The following is a 19,765-nucleotide window of genomic DNA, read 5'->3' as shown; positions in this document are numbered from 1 at the left end:
AACAAGTTCAACAACTAAACACTATTTCAATGGAAACTTCAATGAAACCAACAATCCGAGAAATGCTGCCAACACATTGCCGCCTCGCATGTTTATCCAAGATTTCACAGAATAAAACTGTATGACGTGCCACTAATTGACAGAAAACTGTATGAGAAACCTAGAACAAGCTTTATAGACATAGGTAGCACTATGTACATTATTAGTAAGGGAATGGCATCAGAGCTAGGGCTAAGTTTTTGTAATAGTCACGCTACAGCAAAAGGTTTTGGTAAAACACGAGTTATATTCGAAGGAGAAAGTTATGTAACACTGACAATCGGAAGCAAAGCTATCAACAACACAGTTACAATAACCAAGATATCAAGTAATACTCTGCTGCAAAGAATTAGTTTTTTCGTAAATGGGAGTACAAAATTTTGATATCAGGAATGGGAATATGGATATAGATGGAGAAGATATAGAATTAATTGCTCGACTATCTAACACAAGAATTACGAAATGATAGATGAAGAAGTGATATCAACAGATAAAGCCGACACTGAATGACCACAAGACATCACACAGCACAATATGCTATTACAAAATATGGAGGAGTATGGAGACGAGGACGAGCTATATGTATATATACCAAAACCTTATCAAAACGAAGTTACTTATGAGCAACTTATGAGTTCCTTGAATATTCCATGGACTGAATACAGCAAGGAAGAGCAGTTAGATATTAACATTTTCAAGACTGATATCGAATTATTTCGATTAGAGTGGCCCTCTCCAAGTGGTTGACATCAAAATAATTCGACCGCGGTTACGCTAGTTAATGGTACTAGTTCTTGACCTCGAATCGGCTGATATCGCCAATATTCTGATAGTCCTGAGTTTTAGCTTTGGGTACAAAAATTTTTTGCCACCATGTTAAATAAAACTGGTAATATTTGCAAAAACCTCAGGCTATGTCAGAATTTTAACTTTCTCAAGTTTTTTTTAAAGTTTGAGAAAACTGCTAGGAATTTGTCTACATCAAAGAAATAGCTGCAAATGTTGACGAGTTGGTAAATGACAGTGATAGTGAAGTAAATGTAGATGATTCTGATGATGAGGAAGGTGAGTAAAATTGAAAATACTCTCAGAATTAGTTACAGTAGATGAAAATCACAGCATGAGTGAGTGAAAGATGTCAGTGCAGTTTCACTTTATTTAGTTTGTCAAGAAATGGCTTGACTAAGGGATGATTTAGAGCCACTCATTGATAGACTGCTGATGGTTGTAACTCATCTTGTTAGTCCAATCTTTGGTCACACTCACATCTTATATGATTAGTTGCTTTGGCTAAACTATTATTGGATATGTAAGTGACTACTGACTAATAGTAGTAGAATACTAGACTAGTTTTAAAACTGCTTCTTTAGGGTATACTGCTGCAAAGTAGGATATTTTACATTCTACATTCAAATATTTCCCACCCCTCTTCTCTGTTGGGGAGAGGAAGGCTATGGTATAGCGGGATTGGAAGGGTGGCGTATGGGGGGATTGAAGGGGTGGGGTGTGGGGGTCCTCCTTTTCCAATCCACCTCTGCGCCAACCGACCAATTTTGAGAGCAAGCTGTGGGCTATTCATACATTTATAAATAATGGTTACAAAACCATTATAATTGTATTAGATTACGATAATGAAGCGGATAGGAAAGTTGGTGGTTGATCCAATTCAGATAGTGAAATGCCTATGGATATGAATGATGATGATAACCACGAACCGGAAATAAGCGAGAGCAATTCTAAAACAGACTATTATGTGTTGACTGTTTTTTGCCTTATCATAGGCCCAACGCGAAATAATAATATGTCATGTCAGACATAAATAAAAGTAAATAAAATACAATCAAAGTATTTACTGCAATAAGCATACCTTGTACTCTGTTTACGAAAAATATCATTTTTGGTTTGAAAAGGCGTTCTTTGTCCTGAAGTTACATATATTGGATTCAGCATAATAAACTCGTATTTAGTATGATATGAAAGCTCATGTTTTCAGCTCCACAATGGTGTGCTCATACCTAGCTTTTCTAGCATTACGGTAGACATATTATATAAATGGAAAACCTCGAAAGCGGCCAGCCACTGGAGGGAGGATTGCACTAAAGCGACTAGATTTGAAAGTGTTGAGTCACTCATAATTAAAAACAAAGAAGTTTTTCTTACCGGCGAACTGAAAGCTCTAAGAGCAACTTCACTATATTCACCAGTGTTTGATACCGGTGATGGTAAACTGATCTCCATGAGGCCATATCCTACTAATCCACTACTACAACAGAAAGCTGACCAGCTAATAAAAGAATTATTGGAAGCAGGAGTGATAGAACACTCTCATTCAAACTGGCAATCGTCATCTTTATTTGTAGCAAATAAGAATGGAAAATAAGTCAGACTGGTTGTTGACTACAGAGCGCTAAATAAAATGCGTAGAAAGGCATGAAGTGACTTGCCTCTGATTAGACGTATCAGTTATCATATGACAGGGAATGCGTTGTTCTCATCTCTGGATGCAGCATCAGGATTCTACGCACTACCACTACAAGATGAAGAAACCATGAATAAAACAGCATTTGCAGTGTATGGGAACCATTCACAATACCGCTTCAAGAGGATGCCAATGGGACTTTCTATTTTGCCATGAGCTTTCATATAGATAGCAAATATTGTGAAAGGGCAACTACCACCAAAGAACTACCAGTGCCATATAGATGACTGAATTGTGGCAATCCCAGACAGATTACCTGACCACATAAAATAGTTACAAACATTATTAGACAGATTTAGGGTGGCAGGACTCATCTTGAAACCACAAAAATGTAATCTGTTTCAAGAACTAGTTGAGTTCTTAAGATTCCTCCTGGCAAAAGAGGGATTTAACACCAGATAACAGGAATGTTGAGAAGATCAAAAAGCTAACACTTTCAACAACAACAAAAAATTGCTTCGTAGATTTCTAGGTTTATACAGCTTCCAAAGATGATGCATCTATAATTTTGCATTCACCTTTAAAGGTACGGCCACATGTGCCGATTTTTCCGATGGATCTGACCGAAATCACGAAATGGACCAAAAACACAGAATTATTCAGCCGAAACTCACAGAATAGTCAGAGCTGTGCATGCACACAAAAATTATCAACGAAACGCTTTTATTTGGCTAACCAAACTATTAGTGAGCACAATTCTAGCAGCTTTCTTCTTTTATTGTTTGTCGTAATATGTTTCTTGGACTACACCGATTGCGAAAGCTGCTGAAACCGCGTTCGCTAATAACCTTTTTAGCAAAATAACAGTATTTCGTCGACGATTTCGGTATGCATGCACAACTCTGACAATTCTGTGAATTTCGGCCGATTAATTTTGTGTTTTCTGTTCATTTTGTGATTTCGGTCAGAATCAAGGAAAAATCGGCACAAGTGCCCGTACTTTAAACCTCTTACAGAACCACTGAAATCAGAAGCCAAGTTTGAAAGGAAACCAAAACTGGCCAAAAGTTTTCAAGAACTAAAGGAGGCCATAACATAACATTCATGCATAGCGCATCCTACATTTGACCGCCTTATTCTAATCTAAGGTGATGCATCCAAAGGCGCTATTGCTGTAATAGGTGAGCAGATAGACGATGACAAAGCACTACATCCGATTGGGTACTTTTCTAAAAAACTTTTTAATGCTGAAGTTAATTATCTAATTTATGAACTCGAAGCACTGGTCACGGTTACATATCTAGAACACTGACAACATGGTATGTAAAGCTGTGTTAGATTCATGCACTAAACAGCCAGAAGGAGAAAACTAGCGGGCAGATTTGGCCAGTTTGACAACGTGAAAATTCATTACATCAAAGGCGAAAAAAACCGGGCAGCCGATTTTTTATCTAGCATGGACCAACCAGGTGAGCATGAATTAAATGAACGCGCCTCCAAATACTACAGCACAAATCAGGAAAAAATCCCCTGATCAACACAACGGGCTAATATAGAAAAACCGCAATCTACAGGTAAGCATTATAGATGATGGAGAAAGAATAATATATATCAAAAGAACAGCCAAAAGAAGAGCAGCAGTTTAAATTTCTGACACAGTTCATTGACAAAAAATAGTTATTAAGAAATTTCGAGAGGGAAAAATGACCGACAAGGTCTACGGTGCCATATTAAGATATTTAAAGAAGACAGATAGATTTTGACCTAACAGCACGACTACGAAATCTATTTGATGAGGCAAATAAATACAGGACCGGCAAATGGCTTTGGTGGTATGCTTCTAGAGGGGGATGAAGGATTAAGTTTGGTTTACCTACAAACCTGCGAAAGCTAATTTTACAAACAATGTACTCAAACCTTGGAAGTTGCTACCATGGAGTAATTACCGTGCAATAGCTGCTTTATATTAGTGATTTTTTGGAGACCGTCGACTGAAGACGTCAGGAGTTGTATAACGGACTGTCAACTCTATGGCATGGTGAAGAGAGCGTCTCACCACATCAAACCACATATGAAGCAGCTGTCAGTAACTGAGCCCCTCGCAAGATAGAGTATTGACTGTTTGCAAGATCTGAAAATGACATCAAACGGAAATAAGCACATAACTGCATGCATAGAAGCTGTGACAATAACCATTTTAGCGGAGCCAATTGAAGATCTGACTGCAAAGACTACAGCCTACACAAAAAATCAGGAGTGATAACAAAGGAATGTTGTTCCTTCCGGAACAACATTATGGGGGAGCTAGAAGAGCTAATACAAACACTCCAGAGAATTCTTCAGTGTTGTTCAATGGAAGCATAGACTACATAGGATTTCTATGAACCGGCAGCGATGCTAGCTTATAATACTACCATATGCCGATATAATTCAAGGTTTGAAAAGACACCATTCTTTCTGACCTTTGGAAGAGACTGCAGGATACCACTATTCAATGAGCTTGGTGAAGCTGGACCACTGAACATTATTCAGCCACCTCTGCTGATAGAGGTGGCTGAATAAACTCACAGCTTGCCACTACACGCCGAATATACACACACTTATTGAACCTAAAAAGGCTGTAGCAAATAGGGCTAAAAGTATACAAGCATATTGTTATATTTAAGGTGAAGTGCTCAGGCTATATTCTGAATGTTGTTGAGGTTAGTGTAAGAAGTTTAACTAGCAGCATTTCAATGTTTCATATATTTATACCAATATACATGTATTTATATTTCATTTTTCAGCAATGATTTTGATATCAGAAAAACAAAAACCAGTTTTGGAGGTAAAAACACTCGGGATGCAAGCTGTACGCTGGGACATGTGTGAACACAGGCTTAGGAATTACGATGGTTATAGTGACATTAGATAACACTCATCACAATTGCTGCAATTACTCAATCACATACAATGATTAAAACGCCTCTTGTTTGTTTATTTAAACTTCCTATGGATAGGGTAGTCCTCAGAAGCTGCACCAGACTAATGATGCCATCTTTGTGATGTAACCAGATGGGTAAGATTAATCATGCTGTCCTTAGGATGTGTATGTGGATGGCTAGTGTTTTTTGCACTAACTACCCTAGTGTCCTTAGCTGACCACGACATACATACATCTGTTCCCAATAGCGCACTTTTCTGCAACTCACCTGAGTTGATTGCTGTTGGTATTTGTGCAAGCCACATTTTATGCGCCGGTGTTACTGCGCCCAGTGCCCCAATGACTACTGGAATTACAGTTGTTCTTACATTCCAGCATTTTTCAATTTCTTCTCCAAGAGGGAGATATTTCTCTACCTTTTCTTTTTCTTTGCTGTCTATATTGTAGTCATTGGGTACTGCTATATCTATTATAGTAGCTCTCTTGTTCTCCTTGTCTACCACGACTATATCTGGTTGGTTTGCCAGGAAATGCTTGTCAGTCCGGATGTAGAAGTCCCAGAGGATCTTAGCACGATCATTTTCATTGACCTTACCAAGAGTTTCCCACCAGTGTTGCGGTTTATCAAGGCCATACTCGTCACATAGACTTCTAAATCATCATCAGAGCTGATGATGATTTAGAAGTCTAATGATGACGATGATGAAGTCTGATGATGATTTAGAAGACTTCTAATCATATATATATATATATATATATATATATATATATATATACATGTATATATATATACATGTATATATATATATACATGTATATATATATATATACATGTATATATATATATATATCTATATATATGGCTAGCTGCATAATTTATCTCCAAGTCAGACTAGTTGTAGTTGTAGCAGAAAGAAGAACAGGTTAGTGAATTACACCATGTAGCTGTCAAATTTGAAAATATGAACTATTTGTTTTATTACTGCTTTGTTTTTGATTGTTATATAGCTATTCAAATATATATTATGTCTAACTAGTACTATGTAATTGCAAGCTTCACGGTACCAGACAATGCCTTACTTATTGCTAAAAAATAAGTTATGAGACAACCTTCTAGATCAGTAGTCTCCTTAATTACGCAATTCCAAAAAAGAATCTGAGTTTTCTGAGGCCTTTTACAAAGCCCTGCAGGAAGCTTTAGCTCTATGTTAAAGAGTAAAGTTAGTAGCAATGCACCGCTACACCAACAGATGGACAGCAGACAGAGAGAGTCACAGAATGACTAAGTAACATTAGTAGCAACGCACCACTACACCAACAGACAAACATCAGATTGAGAGAGTCACAGAACGACTAAGTAACATTAGTAGCAACGCATCGCTACACCAACAGACAGACAGCAGATTGAGAGAGTTACAGAATGACTAAGTAACATTAGTAGCAACGCACCGCTACACCAACAGACAAACATCAGATTGAAAGAGTTACAGAATGACTAAGTAACTTTAGTAGCAACGCACCACTACACCAACAGACAAACATCAGATTGAGAGAGTCACAGAATGACTAAGTAACATTAGTAGCAACGCACGGCTACACCAACAGACAGCAGATTGAGAGAGTCACAAAATGACTAAGTAAAATTATTAGCAATGCACCACTACACCAACAGACATACAGCAGATTGAGAGAGTCGCAGAACGACTATGTATCATTAGTAGCAACGCACCGCTACACCAACAGAGAGCAGATTGAGAGATTCAGAGAACGACTATGTTACATTAGTAGCAACACACTGCTACACCAACAGACCAACATCAGATTGAGAGAGTCACAGAACGACTAAGTAAAATTATTAGCAATGCACCACTACACCAACCGACATACAGCAGATTGAGAGAGTCACAGAACGACTGAGTAACATTAGTAGAAACGCACTGCTACACCAACAGACAGACAGCAAATTGAGAGAGTCACAGAACGACTATGCAACATTAGTAGCAACGATACACTAACAGACAACCAATTGAGAAAATCACCAGAATACTTTCAACAGCTTACATCGTTTCAGCAACCAACGTATACAGATACATCGTAAAACTGCACCACAAACATTTGCAATACTGACCTCCAAGAGACATCTACAAGCAGCAAGGACAGACCAAGAACTATCTCCAGAAGCCGTGCCAACAACACCACCAAACTCCAGATAAGTCTCAAGCGTAAACATCTTGGATACTTTTAGTCATTTAGTAACGTTTTCTGTTAATTAGCTATACAAATTTTACAGTCTTACTTTGTTGCAAACTTGCTGAAAATTTTTAAAAAGTTTAAAAAAAAAAATAGTGATTTTCATTTAGTTAATGCCCTTGTGAGCTAACCACATCCACTTTAAGGGCATCCTACTTGGTGTTAAATATAATCAGTTTGTAAACACGTCCTAGGGTCAGGGGTCGGCCTCCAGTGCTGAGGAATGGCTTGTCAATAGCCAATCTGGTCAGGACGAATCAGTTTTTGAAAACACAGTAACAGAGCAGTCCACAGATGTGAATGCTTTTAGCACAAACCTTAGTCATAACAGCATAAGCTCTGATGATGATTTAAAAAGTGATCGCAGCAGTCGAGTTAGTGTAGAATGTAAATCAGCTAAAGACCTTACTAACGAAGCTAGCATAAGGCCAATAAGAGCTACTAGTTTCTACTTAAAAGGAAAGTAAGATTAGTTCCTTTAACTTAAATTCAAGTAGAAAAATAAATTCTCACATCAGGTACTTAAATCAGATACAAGTAGCTATGGCTGAGGTAATAGCTCTTGATGGCCTAACTACCTTGAGCGATGAAATGAATGCCGAAGTGAAACGTTAGTGGTGTCAAACATGTACAATGACCTTTGCACATTGTGTGACAACAAACCTAGTGTGCAAATTGAAAATATGTTCCAATTTCATGATGCTACTGTCTCCAATTTCAATGAGCTAGTAGAAAAGCAGGTACAAGAGTTGGAACTGCAAGAGTTAGAAGAGGTAGAAAATTCTATCCAGCAAGCAAATGAAGAGCTGGAGGAGGGAAAAAGAATTTTTGAAAGAGTACATGAATAAAATGAAACAAAAAACCCTCCAGACCTGTTTGACTGCAAAAGAAACGGTTAAAGCTGGCCAAAAGATCTCAATGCTAGGGAGCACAGATGGCAAGGCAAGGAGCTCCAGAGAAGCAATGGCACCTGCTTCAACACATAGAACTGCCAATATGTTACAAGCATCTGGATCGACAAGCTCCAATGAGCCCTTCACTCACATGACTCACACCCCCTATCATTGAAGAGATCAGCACAGGTGTCACAAGTTCGCTCCCCCTTGCTAACTGTGCATAGCAAAAGGCAAAAACTGGTTACGATCAAAACCCTCGCAGAAAGTTTAGCTGCAGCCATAAACTGCAGAAAGAGTCTGTAGAGCCTTCCACCTTTAAAGGAAATGTGTTGCAATTTTCTGATTGGGAATTGGACTTAGATACATAGTTGCCTACAGAAATAATCCAGGGTCATGAAAGACTGAGACATATCAAAAGGTTTATCAGTGGTGAAGCTAAGAAGTGTATAGAAGGATACTTAACCACTAACACAGATGATGTCTACTTCGCTGCTAGAGCTACGTTAAAGGAGCGCTACGGTAATGAGAAAACTTGCCAGATCACTTCACCGCAAGCTAGACGCATGGCTCAATGTTCCACCAAGAGATTGGAAAGCACTAAGTGAATTCAGCGACTTTTTGTGTCACTTGAATAACGAAATGGTAACAATCAAGCTCTTACAGGTTCTGAACGACAGTGTTGAAAATGAGAAAATCATAGAAAAGGTACAAGACTGGCTTAGAATCAAGTGAGCCCATATTGTAGTTTTCAGATTTTATTAAAGAAGAGGCATACATCATGTCACTTCCCATATCAAAAGCTGGTACTCACAAGATAACAGATAACAAGCTTACAGCCACAATAACTTACTACTCCGCGACTACAGCAAGAGATGATGCATGCCTTTTTTGCAACCTTGAAAATCACAAAACGACTGACTGCCGATGGCTACAAGAAAAGTCAAAGATAAGAAAACATTTGTGCGAGAGAAGGGTCTATGTTTCCGGTGTTTCTCCAGCGGTCATAGATCGAAAGGCTGTAAAGCAACACTAGTTTGCAACATGTCACATGCACCGCGCAATGGCCAACTATGATCTCAATTGGAATGAGCACCGTAAAAAAGGTTAGATAGAGCAGGAGAAAAACCTGAACCTAAGCATACTAGCAAAAATGAATAAAAACAAAAGTTATGGAAACTTATCCACTCGAGCCTGAAAAGTCAGTCACCGATATCCAAAGTCAAATCTGCTAGCGCATTGAGCGAACTGAGTGTCAGGAGTATCAGAACATGACAAGGTCTTACAAGCATGGCTATCCCTGTTTATGTCTCAGTGGGTACAGGAGCAGAAATACTGGTATACGCCTTGTTAGACAATAAATCAGGTGTTGTTTTATTTCAAGAGATAGCATATGTATGCTAAAACTCAAAGTACCCAAAGTGGAACCTGTAAAAATTTGTACCTAAAACGGTGAGAAAGAAACATGTTAGGCACTGTGACTCAATCAGACTAAGAGGTTACTCTACAGACTTCCGTCATCAGTGTGTTTGAACAACCAAAAATTGCCTTAGACAGAGAGCAACTTCCGACACCTGAAAAGGCAGAGAAGGTAAACCACTTGGGCTCAGTACCTAACAAAATGCCCCCCCTACTTGACATACCTATTGGGCGGGCTACTGCTTGGAATGAACTACCCAGAGCTAATACAGCCTCTAAAAATCAAGTCAGCACCTGACAATGCACCTGGCAAGCCTTTTGGCGTTTGCACAACATTTGGTTGGACAATGTGTAGTGGCTCATTTTCAAGCAGAGCAGCAAGAAAAATCTGTATTGCAGGTCAACCTAAAATCAGACACAGAAATACTCTGGGTCTTAGAGCGTGACTTTCAAGACATTGAAAACAAATCCATGTGGCAAGAAAATATCCGATTCCTTCAAACAATCTAATCCGAAACTACGCAAAGTCAGAAGGGCAATTACATCTTGCCGCTGGCATTCAAAAGGAACCCTGACCTACCCAACAACAGAAGTCAGGCCGAAAAGTGTCTAACCTTGCTAATGAAAAAGCTACAAGCTGACAAGGGGTATAGCTAGAAATATGTAAATTACATGAATGATCTTAATCTTGCTGGTCACGCAGAGCAAGTACCACAAGTCGAGCTAGCAAAACATGTAGGTGTATGGGACCTGCCACATTTTGGGGTTCATCACCCTAAAAAAAACGAAGTTAAGAATGGTCTTCGACGATAGTGCAAGGTTCAAAGGAGCTGCACTAAATGACTAAATCACATGAACTCCTTGTTAGGCATACTGCCACGATTTAGAAGCGAGCGAATTGCGTTCACTTGTGACATACAACAAATGTCCCATAACTTTTTAGTAACACCTCAACATCGAGACTATCTAAGATTTTTTTGAACCAAAGATGACCCAAAAGTTACATAAGAATTTCGCATGAAAGTGCACTTATTTGGTGCAACTTCCTCACCCGGGGTAGCTACTTTCGGTTACGAAAAGTGGCAGAAGACTACCACAACATCTCAACTGAAACAACAAGGTTCCTAAAAAAATGATTTTTACGTAGATGATTGTGTTACTTCAGTGTCTACTCCACAGGAAGCGAAAAAGTGGACCAAGGCAGCTACAACCATCTGCTCAAAGGCAAACATCAGGTTGCACAAGTTCACATGCAACAATGAAGGGGTATTGAGCACTATTTCAATATCTGAAAGAAAAGAGGTCAGTAAATGTATTGACATCTTTAAGGAGTTTGTATTGTGAATGAACACTTGGATTGGAAAGGAACATCTGATCAGACACATTTCACTATACGACAACCAAATCGGCTAAACCAGCTACAAGGCACAGCATGCTTTCTACAATCGCTAGAACCTACGACCCCATTAGATTTGTCCGCCCAATTGTCCTCAAAGACAAGCAAATACTTCAACGAGTTATAATGGCCACCCAGCCTTAGGATCAGCTGTTGAACCCAGGCATCAAATTAGAGTGGCACAAATGGTACACCAGGCTAAATACTTTGCCATTACCAAAGATCAAACGGTGTTTTAAGCCTTCCGAAAAGATTGAGGTAACAGAATTACATCACTACAGCAGCACAAGTCTACAGGGGTATGGAGCATGCTCTTAGCCGGGACAAATAACTTAAGGTGGCAAGGGAAGTTGCAGTTTCCTACTTGCGAAAGCGCTAGTTACACCATTCAAGACCTAGACAATACTCAGACTAGAGCTTCAAGGGTCTGTAATCACAACAAGACTTGCGGAAAGAACTAAGGGGCAAAATACTCAGAGTTTTTCTGGACAGACTCAAAGATAACGCTTGGCGACATAGCCAATTGGCTACATAGCTAATGATGCCAAACGCTTTCTTATGTTTGTTGCTAACAGGGTGGAAAAAATGAAACAAACGACAACACCACAGCGATGGCACCATGTCCTATTCAACGACAATTCAACAGATTTGGTCTCCAGAGGAGCAACAGTCTTAGAATTGTCTCCAAAGAACACGATTTGATGGACCAGCTTACCTACAACAAACTGATAGTACAGACTACATAGTCAAGATTTCAACAGAAAGAAAGGCTGATGAGAAAGATCCTGAAGTTAAGAAACTAACAGCCTTTTCTATCAAGACAACTACAAAAGTGAAGCTTACTTACAGGTTCACCAAATTCAGTAAATGGAAATCACTAATACGCAGCATAGCACTTCTAAAAACTGCGCAAAGACTAAGACCTGGAAAATTACAAAACCTAGTTTAGCGAACTTGAATGAAGCAGAACACTTCATCATCAAGAAGGTTCAACAGGAGAAATTCCCAAAAATGGAAAAAGACAAGACACTGGTCAAACTAAACCCTGTGATCGATGAGAATGGTATGATCCGCATTGGCGAGAGAGTTGAAAGGGCTTCTGGGTTGCATCATTTACAAAAGCATCCAATGATCATCCCCAAAGCATCTCACATTGGCCACCTATTAAGCAAGCATTACCATGAGTAGATTTATTACCTAGGTCAGAGGAGTATGTTAGCAATTGCAAAAGATGCAGTATTATGGATCCTCGATGGAACAGGGCAAGTGAAGTCACTGATTAGAAAGTGTGTTGGCTGTGTAAGAGTTCGCAAACCAACGCAATCTCAATTAATGGGTCAAAAGGAGAGAGAGAGTAGAACAAATTCTACCATTCACGCATGTGGGAATGGCTGTATTTGGCCACTTCAATGTTCGACACAGGCACACCGAGCAGAGACGATGGGGTTTACTGTTGACCTGTATGTATTCATGGGCTATACAAATCGAATTGCTTGAAGACCTCAGTTCGCATGCCTTGATAAATGCTTTGAGGTGTTTCATGGCAGTTCGAGGTCCAGTTAATACAATTCATTGTGATAATGACACTCTCAAATTGCCAACGGGGAACTCTAAAATTACTTAAAGGAGAACAGCTTTACTTTCAAGTTTAACTCCCCAGACACCCGCCATCAAGAAGAATCTTGGGAGCAAGTAATAAGATCAGTAAAAGCTGTCTTGAATTGTCTGTCCCTAAAGTAAAGTATGAGACTGGATTCGCAAACTTTGAGAACTGCCTTTTTTGAAGCAGCAAACGTTATTAACAGTAGTCCAATAACAACAATGGGCATAAACAATTCAGAAAGAGCATATCTTAACATCAAACCATCTATTTACAATGAAAATGAAACAGCTTCTTGTCTCACGCCCGGGAAGCTTCTCCCCAGATGAAGTATATGGAAAGAAACGCCGGAAGATGGCCCAACAATTCGCAGAAAGATTCTGCGCTACATGGAAGGCACAGTACTTACAACCAATGCAGACAAGGCAGAAGTGGACCAACATTCAGCGGAAAATGAAAACAGATGATATTGTTTTAGTCAAAGACGACAATGCCATTCTATGTGGCAGGAGAATCGGAATAATTACAGACACTATCTCCAATGCAGATGAGCTTGTGAGCAACGTGAAGGGATGTCTAGATAATAAATTCCTCAAAAAAACCGGAAAACCTTTGGAACCAGCCCTTATCCTAAGCAGACCAATACAAATGATTGCGCTTCTCCTTGAACTTAACTAGATTTAACTCTTGGCCACTCAATTTACATATAACCATTCAGCCATTTAAGCATACACCAAGTCACATATTTAGTTCATGTTAAACAGCCATATCATATCACAGTTATAAAAAGCCCCTTTAATAAATTTCAGGTCCATTAAATTTAGGTGGGAGTGTAGTGAAATTAGATAGCACTCATTACAATTGCTGCAATTACTCAATCACATACAATTACTAAAACGCATTTTGTTTGTTTATTTAAACTTCCTATGGATAGGGTAGTCCTCAGAAGCTGCATCGGAATCCTGATGCCACCTCTGTAAATGTAACCCATGTAATCCTACCTCTGTATATGTATATATATATATATATATACATGTATATATACATATGTATATATATATATATCTTCAAGTCAGACTAGTTGGAGTTGTAGTAGAAAGAACAGGTTAGTGAATTACACCATGTTGCTGTCAAATTTGAAGAATGAACTAATTGTTTTATTACTGGTTTGTTTTTGCTTGCTACATAACTATTCAAATATGGATTATATCTAATTAGTAATATGTAATTGCAGACTTTACGGTACTGGATAATGCCTTACTTATTGCTAATAAATCAGTGACGAAGCAACGTTCCAGATCAGTAAAGTCTCCTTAATTACCCTAAGACACTTACGTATGTATTCACGGCATCTAACTTCCACATTTTCGGGGAGTCATCCTCTCGCGGCAATTTCATGAGCGAAACTAAACTATCATAACGAACGAGCAAAAACATGAAATTAAATAGCTTTGTCCATTGATATTGTGTTGGATTGAGCCACCAACATGTAGCGGCGTACAAAACGTTTTACACTACAACAAATCACTAACCTCGGGTGCGTTGGGCCGAGTTACCAACACGCAACGGCATATGGAATGTCTTATGCTACAGGTAACAAGTCACCAACTCGGGCAACCTTACGTTAGATTGCGTCACCAACACACAGCGGCGTACGAGACGTCTGACGCTATAGGCAACGCAATTGCTCGTCTCTAGACAGGGGTCGACCCCTGGTCGACAGTCTACAGCAAGGTCGACAGCCAGTAGAGGTCGACAGGTCGACTTGTCCTGATATACCGAGCAGCGCTTAGAGGCAAAATGCCGAGATACTTGCGATAAATCAAGTAATTCTCCTTATCAGAAAAACTGAAGAGAGAGATGGTTCATGGAACAACATGTATTTCAGAACGAAATAATAAGGCTGATGCCTTCCTTTATATACTATAAGATATGCAAATTAGTGGAACATAAGGCCAGCCCACAAGGGCGTAGCTACTCGGAAAAAGATAAAAATAAAATAGGGCACAACTCCCTATAAAAAGAACGTTATTTACGTGGTGGCAAATCCACCACAATATTCACAATAAAATCGTCATAGGCCTATTAGAAATGCAGGCAATTTTCGTGTGTGGTTGGCTCATTGGGCAATTTCTGCTAAACTCATTATAGCTAATACACCGACTGAGCAGCATGGCAAAGCATATTAAGATAATAAGTTTTTTTGGAAAAGCCTAGACAAATGAGGAAGATGATGATATTAGTTTAGTCACTGAATTTGTAACTGATGAGGATGAAAGTCTGGTAGGGAAAGTCATAAAAGTGAATAATAATTATTTTGGTGATGAATTTTATTACCAACCAAAAACAATAACAACCCGGAGCCATGGCCACCGCCGCACCGCCCGTGCTATAAATACTTGAGATCTAATATTGGTACCACATCAGTCATGACGGCAGGGACCTTGATGCCATTGATAGTCCAAGAAACAAATGGCAGCAAGCGATCAAATTGCATTATCGATCTCGCCTACACATTTCTACCTGCGGTTCACAAATACAAACTAGTCCCAAATTGAAAAATATTTCGCACCAGTGAACTGGACCTGAGGAATCTAATGATGTTTGTTCCACTGCATTTATGTTCACATCACTATATTTTCACACTCATCAGAGCTGCGAAATTAACCCTTTGGCAGGGGATACAACAAAAATGTAATTTACCGGTTGCGTCGGGAAACGACATTTATGTCTATTTTGGTAGACGTTTATAAAGCTGTCGCCCAGTAACGTTAAACAAAGGATATGCACACTGGTAAGTTTTAAATATTATCAACAAGATATCGGTCAATGATTTATAATATGAAACGATTATCTGAGAGGCGTTGCTTTGTGCTAAAAGCTAAACAAATCGCGCCTCCTTGGAAAAAATAAAAGTCGGAAAAACCAGTCAACATCGGCTCGACTTTCAAAACGATAAAATAAAAGATTATTTGATCCGGCGATCATTAGTGATTTTTTGTTTGATCAGAATAAAAATAATTCAAACGATAGAAGCGATGTAAACTTTTTGGACTTTTAATTTACTTGGAATATACAAAGAAAACGATCGTTATGGTGGCTCACACGGCTACGTTATCGCGTTTGACTCTACCGAAAAAAATGCTTCCAACCATTTCATACGGGAACAATTGCACATGGTTGTATTTTTTTGAGTAGTAGATATGTGAATGAATGTTTATGTACAAAAAATTTTGTTTATAGAAATAAATTTAAGATTTGATCAATGCATGTTCATAAAATATTGATTTTATTGAATTTTCGAAAATAAATTACATGAGTTTCGGTTGTTTTTAGGGGGGCTTATACCTGGTCAAATGGTGAAGTTGCAGCGAAATTTTACTCTGTATGCTACTCACGAAACTAAATACTAGCGAAATATAAGTGTCCTAGGGTACGCAATTCAAAAAAAGAATCCACATTTTAGGGCTTTTTTTAACAAAACCCTAAAATGGTAATACCATTTGTTGAACAATCAGCAAATGTCAATATATATGTGTTCAGTACAATGATAGTGAATAGAACATGATGAAACCAAAAGAGAGATATTTAATTTAACCAGGTGAGTTCTCAAGTACATCAGTTGATGCTAATGAGTACCTATTTCTGATATTTTGTAGACAGATTGTTAAAGACTCAGGAATTGTCATACATTGTTTTTTCGCAAGTGCACTGATGAGGCTTCAATAGCCGAAACAGTATTGTCTGTAGCATGAGTATATATATATATATATATATATATATATATATATATATATATATATAGAAAGATGGCGGTAGGGGACTCAAAAGTGTACAGCAGACAGTGAAAGAGGAGGAGCAAAGCATCAAAGCATATGCAGCCTCCATGGCCATCTCAGATAAGTTGCTAGCTGAATTTCAATCGGCTGCTCTTACAACGGACCTACGCCCTGATGATGAGGAAATTGTCTGGCACACGAAACCTCTTCATGGTGCTTACCAACAACAAATATCTAAGGTTGGCGATCTTCACCAGACATATATGTGGCTGAACAAAGGAAACTTAACGGCCAATACAGAGTCGCTAATCATGGCAGCCCAGGAGCAAGTGCTCCCAACAAGGCAACTCCAAACGAAAATCTATCACACTAGAGACGATCCCAGATGCAGACTGTGCAAAGATGCACCTGAGACCATCCAACACATCATCAGTGGATGCAGGCAGCTAGCAGGGAACGCATACACTGAGCGGCATAATCATGTCGCAGTTATTGTGTATAGAAGTCTATGTGATGAGTATGGCCTTAATAAACCACAACACTGGTGGGAAGCTCCTGGTAAGGTGAATGAAAATGACCGCGCTAAGATCCTCTGGGACTTCTACATCCAAACTGACAAGCATGTCCTAGCAAACCAACCAGATATAGTGGTGGTAGACAAGGAGAACAAGAGGGCTACTATAATAGATATAGCAGTACCCAATGACTACAATATAGCCAGCAAAGAAAAAGAAAAGGTAGAGAAATATCTCCCTCTTGGAGAAGAAATTGAAAAATGCTGGAATGTAAGAACAACTGTAACCCCAGTAGTCATTGGGGCACTGGGCGCAATAAGACCAGCGCATAAAATGTGGCTTGCCCAAATACCAACAACAATCAACTCAGGTGAGTTGCAGAAAAGTGCGCTATTTGGGAACAGCTAAGATCTTGAGGCGAGTGCTCAAACTCCCAGGTCTCTGGTAGGAGACCCGAGTTAGAGCAGAATTTACCACCAATACGGGGTATCCGGGGTGAGGAAACAATTTATATATATATATATATAGGGTTAGTGCTTGGTAGACTATGCTCTTCTGAAGGCAGTTTTGGTTAAGCGGACAGTCTGATTTTGTTCCACAGTTGCATTTTTTGGTTTCAGTAGTTGGCGGATTAGAAAGGAGCCTGTTGTTATGGTTTTCTATTTTGTTTTTGAAGTTGGGCATAGTTGAGTAGCTCAATTTCAAGGTATTTTTGTTAAATATTTTATGTAGAGGGTTTGTCTTTCGGAAGCACTTGTTGATCAGAGTCAGGAATCTTTTTCCTATGTTAGTTTTTACACTTGAATTAAATGGTGGGTTATACCAGGTTATGGTTCGTTGTCTAGTTTGTCTTTTTCTTTTGTTAGTGGAGTTTGTATTTTCATACAGTAAGTAAGTATATGGTTGTATCCACTGTTTGTCAGAGCTGTCTGGTACGGTTGTACGGCCTTGTCAAAAATATGTTTGCTAGAGGAAAGTCTGTTCAGTCTTTTATTAATGTTAAGTGGTAAGTTTTTAATTATGCAAGGGGGGTGGTTGCTCAATCCATGTACATATAAAATGGTGTTGTTAGGCTTGGTGTATGGGCCGTATGAGCCTTTGGTTAAGTCAAGGGTCACGTCTAAAAAGTTGACCGTTTTCATGTTAGCCTCGATTGTTATTTTCAAATTGTTTGCTTTAAATATATTGCAAATCGTCTTTTTCATGTTTTCGGCATATTTAGGTGTGTCGTTGCATATTGCCAGTCCGTCATCACGGTAGAGTCCAGTATTACTTTTTAGTTTATCTGGTAGTAGAGATAATATGTAAGTTCCCACGAGTCACAAGTCTCGGCTCCGTCAAAACTACCCATCGTCACATCGAACATGTTGGCAGAGTCCTTTTTAATCCTTTTTGGCATCGTTATGGCTGAGATAAGAATTTTTTGTGTGCAATTATGTCGTTCATCATCGCTGATTTTGGCGTATTTTGAGGCAAAATTTAGTGCTTTTTGTAGGAGTTTTGGTGTTATAGATGGGTAGAAGTCACAAACGTCAAAAGTAATGAAAGAGTGTTTGTGTTTATTTTTAATGTCTTTAAACCGCCATAAAGTTGCTTTTGTTTTAGATCGCACGGAAAGGGTTATATTAGCTAGTATTTGTTTACTTATTTTCCCAATTTCTGTCTTCGTTGGGTTTATGAGTCTGTAAGTGGGGTTGTTGGGGAAGTTGGGTTTGTGGTCTTTCACTGTTATAAAAGCCTCTTTTGTTGCAGTCTGTTCAATTCTGTCATCAAGGTGTAGTTTGCATGCAATTTGTTGGTCAGTCAGTCCTATTGATTCAATTTTGTCAGTTGTGGTTTTTTTGTAATTACAAAAATACCTTGAAATTGAGCTACTCAACTATGCCAAACTTCAAAAACAAAATAGAAAACAATAACAACAACAGGCTCCTTTCTAATCCGCCAACTACCGAAACCAAAAAATGCAACTGTAGAACAAAATCAGACTGTCCGCTTAACCAAAACTGCCTTCAGAAGAGCATAGTCTACCAAGCACAAGCTTGGCAGACTATGGGACTTTTAGGGTTGTTTTTTACAAAACCCTAAAATGGTAATACCGATTGTTGAACAATCAGCAAATGTCAATATATATGTGTTCAGTAAAATGATAGTAAATAGAACATAATGAAACCAAAAGAGAAATATTTAATTTGACCAGGTGAGTTCTCAAGAACATAAGTTGATGCTAATGAGTACATATTTTTGACGTTTTGTAGGAAGGTTGTTAAAGACTCAGGAATTGTCATACATTGTTCTTTCGCAAGGGAAGACTCAATGTCAAAGATGCTCAGTTGAAGTTGAAAATGCAACTTAGTTGTGTCGACACTTGATAAATCAGAGTTTACATATCCAAGCTTATGGAAGAGCTCACAAGTGTTTCTCGGGTTGGTCAGTCAGTCAAACCATACCGGTGAGATAAGGTTGATATATCCGAGTTTGATAAACTGTTGTTTCTGGGTAACAGATTAATAGTGCCTCATGTCAAACAAGCTT

The 19,765-nt window shown here is 38.8% G+C and overlaps 1 protein-coding gene and 1 pseudogene across 2 annotated transcripts in view; both read right to left on the bottom strand.

Moving 5' to 3' along the window:
* The window catches only part of LOC137398466 (glutamine synthetase-like), a 39,485-nt pseudogene extending 25,274 nt beyond the window's left edge, over nucleotides 1-14,211 (bottom strand).
* Nucleotides 1-19,765, bottom strand: part of LOC137398468 (uncharacterized) — a 331,058-nt gene that overhangs the window by 15,222 nt on the left and 296,071 nt on the right. The window lies entirely within an intron of this gene.

Source organism: Watersipora subatra, chromosome 6 (genome assembly GCF_963576615.1).
Source record: "Watersipora subatra chromosome 6, tzWatSuba1.1, whole genome shotgun sequence".
Taxonomy (NCBI): Eukaryota; Metazoa; Bryozoa; class Gymnolaemata; order Cheilostomatida; family Watersiporidae; genus Watersipora; species Watersipora subatra.
This window is presented reverse-complemented; position numbering and strand designations above follow the sequence as displayed.